General features: G+C 54.3%; 1 pseudogene; it reads right to left on the reverse strand.

Annotated features, from left to right (window-relative positions):
• Nucleotides 1-1,033: 1,033 nt before the first annotated feature.
• LOC109777345 (tryptamine benzoyltransferase 1-like) lies at nt 1,034-1,743 on the reverse strand (annotated as a pseudogene).
• Nucleotides 1,744-4,261: the final 2,518 nt, after the last annotated feature.

Genomic DNA, 4,261 nt, shown 5'->3' on the forward strand with positions numbered 1-4,261 from the left:
GCCATCATCGAATGAGCCGGTGGGAGCGGATCGATTCTTCCGTTTTCTGTTCTCGATTCTATCCTTTTCTCAGGTCGGGTTAAAGCTTATCTTTATATAGCTTCTCGTCCTCGCCAGTAAATGCTGCTGCGTCAGGCCTGGCTTCCCGGACAAGATGATGTGCTCCAGGCGAGGTCGCCCATGCTGAGCAGCTTTTGAGCGGCGACAGCGACGGGTGCTTCCCCGTCCACCGGGAGCGAGCACGTGTAGAAGGACATGGTGACGCCCTGTTTAGTCCGCGAGAAGAAGAAGAAGAAGATATTTGGTTGTGCGTGCCAGTTGATTCTGTGCCGTCCGCGTTGATAAAGTGGTCAAACGTGAGCGTCGTGTTTCATGCCCAACATCTCATAGTTCAGTGACGGCTCGTTGATCTTTGCACGGTCGGACTGAGTCGATGTGTTGACGAACCTATTTTGTCGATGAATTCACAAGTAAATATATATAAGAGAGGGCTTAGACAACTGTAATCGTATACTACTCGTTTTGATGGCCAGATTTGATACACACGCGCAGTCCAATGTCCAAACATAAGGAAAGACCTATGTGTGTGTCCGTGCAAGGTATGGATTCTGGCCTGTATCGTCGGAAGGCTTGTTAGAGATGCCTTTCATTGCCCGATTGCTTGTGTGGAGTTTGGTTTTGGCTGGACGTGCAGCTAGCGTAGGAAAGAAAAGATTCTCTCTATTAATCTCGGCCCAGTCGGCCGACACAAGAGCCCACCTGGGTGACGTAAACAGCAATCGATCGAAACATATAACGATCGACGCAGACCTACAACGATTTCTTTTAAATCTCAGCCGTTAATATCGAAGGTTAATATAAAATTAACGGATATAAAAAGATAACGTATGAAGAACTATGAAAGGCTCCGTCCTTTATTATTTGGTAAAGATAAAGATAAGAAAAATACACACAACGCAGGTTTACAACCAAATTCCTTAAAATGCCGAACACCACCGCCACACACACACTGATCCGAGGCCTGTTGCAGGGCCTAGATCAAGTAGCAGATCTGCTCGAAGGCCGCGACATGCTCCTCCGCGATGGCTATGAAGAGGTCAACGCCATCGTTCGCCTTGTGAGACGGGACAAAAAACATGAGCCCCTCAACGGGCAAGTCCGGCGACAGGAAAGAGGCGGGCGTCCCGGTGCCAAAGTCGAGCTTATGGAAGCTGACCCCAACCAGCTGTCCACCTCTATGTCCGGGCACATCGAGCATGCATGGGCCGCGGTCGCGATGAGCTCCTCCGCGTTCGCGTCAGCCACTCCGCCAAAGTCCACGAAGGACTGCACGTACTCCCCGTTGATGCGTGCCACAGCGTTGCGGATGGTGTCGACCACGCTGCCGTAGCTCGAGTTCAAAACGTCCCGGACCTGAAGCCGTGGGAACGCCCACAAAACCATGTTCCTGAAGAAGTCCATCGGCACGGGAGGGTCGGCCCTGCCCCTGCAGTTCACGGCCACCCTCACCTTGGTGAACTCCTCCGGTTTCAGGCCCCGTGCCACCGTGATCTTCTTCCAGACGTGCGCGAGCAGGCACTGGAAAGTTGTGCAGTGGGCGCCGACATGGACTTTGAGGTCGGCGATGAACTCGGCCGTGAAGTGCGCGGCACTACCACAATAACTCCTTGCGCCGACGGCCTCATCTGTGCCGACGGCCAAGGACAGGCCGTAGGCGTAGAAAAGCCGTCGGCATACATCCATCTATGCCGACGGGGCCGTCGGCATAGACGTGGCTGTCGGGACCGCTCGAGATATGCCTACGGGGACCGTCGGCATAGCCCGGGCCCACCTACCCGGTCAGCGCTGACCGTTTGACGGCGTTGAATCTACGCCGACGGCAGGTAACGGCGGCCGTCGGCATATCTATGGCAGAGGTATGCCTACGGCATAGCCGTCGGCATAGACCTGGCCCATGCCCCTCTGCCACGTCATCGATCCGTGTGCGCAGCTATGCCGACGGCCTCGCCGTCGGCATATATTTATTTAGTTTTATTTTTAATTTTGCTTTACACTATCTATGGCAAAGGTATGCCTACGGCATAGCCGTCGGCATAGGCCGCTCTGCCACGTCATCGATCCGTGGGACTGCATCTCCGTGTGTGCACAGATATGCCGACGGCCTTGTCGTCGGCATACATTTATTTTACTTTATTTTTTATTTTTACTTTATTTTGTTCTTTTTACTTTATGTTAATTTTTGTTTTTCCATAAGATAATTATGCCCTATCTAAAAAAACGTACCCCGATGGTATATCGATCGCCCCCCGTTACGAACGTCGCTATCGTCGTGTCATGGAGGGGGGAAACTGTCGACACGGAGGGAATTCTGGTTGGTGGGGGGGATTCGGGGTGTAGCTATGTCACCGAAACATCGCACGGGTCCCGATGCATATGTGAAAGTGTTCAGGCATGCGTAGACGCCCGTCTTGGGGCTCCGCGGTGTGCCCCCCTGCACGCAAGGCAGTGCCGCCGTCACTTGGAGGGGGCCAAACTCCAGAGACGCGTGCCGCCTTTTCGGACATGCCACCACACCACCCCGCATGTATGGGGGGCCGGTGCGATGCTCGGGTGGCATTGCTACCCCCCCCCCCAGGCCCCCCGTCCCGCCTAACCCTGTAGCGTTTGACCACGGGATCTAGCCCTTTGACTTTGCACGGACGGGCTTTGAGCAGTGGACCCATCCACCCGGTTGTGTTAGGTCAGCCCATAGGAACACTTTGGAGCAACATCCGGGCTAGACCCACAGCAAGATCCCCTCCGTGTAGACCCGACGCGTCCGTTTCCCCCCTCCAGGTGCCGGCGGCGGCGCCGTCCGTGAGGGGGGGGGCACACCCCGGAGACGCGTGCCGGGCGTTTGCACCCGCCACAACACTTCCAGACTTGTGAGAGGCCGCCTACGCCAGATTTGGCGGCATGCTAGCCCCCGGAGGCCGCCGGCCACAGTCGTAGACACGCGAAAAGCAATCCGCATAGAGGGAATTGTTCAGATACTACTCCATCACGAACAATTATGAAAAATTACCATCAGTCCTACAGCACATGTGCCCGCGTCGTGTAAAAAACTCATGATTTTATCGCGCTTCGAGTATTTAATAATATTCATGCCGCATCGTTACCGCAGAACGTCTACTACCGTGTCATCGCCGTTCGTGAGGGGGGCACCCCCCGGAGACGCGTGCCGCCTCTTCGGACATGCCACCACACCACCCCGCATGTATGGGGGCCCGGTGCGACGCTCGGGTGGCATTGCTACCCCCCAGGGCCCCCGTCCCGCCTAACCCTGTAGCGTTTGACCACGGGATCTAGCCCTTTGACTTTGCACGGACGGGCTTTGAGCAGTGGACCTATCCACCCGGTTGTGGTAGGTCAGCCCATAGGAACACTTTGGAGCAACATCCGGGCCAGACCCACAGCAAGATCCCCTCCGTGTAGACCCGACGCGTCCGTTTCCCCCCTCCAGGTGCCGGCGGCGGCACCGTCCGTGAGGGGGGGCACACCCCGGAGACGCGTGCCGGGCGTTTGCACCCGCCACAACACTTCCAGACTTGTGAGAGGCCGCCTACGCAAGATTTGGCGGCATGCTAGCCCCCGGAGGCCGCCGGCCACAGTCGTAGACACGCGAAGAGCAATCCGCACAGAGGGAATTGTTTAGATACTACTCCATCACGAACAATTATGAAAAATTACCATCAGTCCTACAGCACATGTGCCCGCGTCGTGTAAAGAACTCATGATTTTATCGCGCTCCAAGTATTTAATAATATTCACGCGGCATCGTTACCGCAGAATGTCTACTACCGTGTCATCGTCGTTCGTGAGGGGGGGGGCACCCTCCTTTCCACCTTTTTGTGCAAACAGAGATATACATTTCATGCTTGATCTTAGTTGAACTGCACAAATGATATCCAAATTATAGTTGAACATTCCACGAGCTTCACAACCAACCTTGATGTTGCTCAATTTTATTGCAACTAATGAAGCAGAAGCTCTGTGGGTTTCGTTTTCTGATGGAAATGGAACCGGGGCTGGAGCCCTTTTCTTAAAAAATGAAGAAGAAGCTACTAGCTCATGGGACATTGCTTCATTTTAGGTGAACTGCACCAGAAGGTCCCATGAATTGAATCATCCATGTTGGTGACTGGTGTCATCCCTTCTATGATGGCATTGACTGCATATATGGTTCCCATTACGAGGTATGTTCCTTTTTGGTCTGACCGTT

Source organism: Aegilops tauschii, chromosome 2 (assembly GCF_002575655.3).
Source record: "Aegilops tauschii subsp. strangulata cultivar AL8/78 chromosome 2, Aet v6.0, whole genome shotgun sequence".
NCBI classification, from domain to species: domain Eukaryota; kingdom Viridiplantae; phylum Streptophyta; class Magnoliopsida; order Poales; family Poaceae; genus Aegilops; species Aegilops tauschii.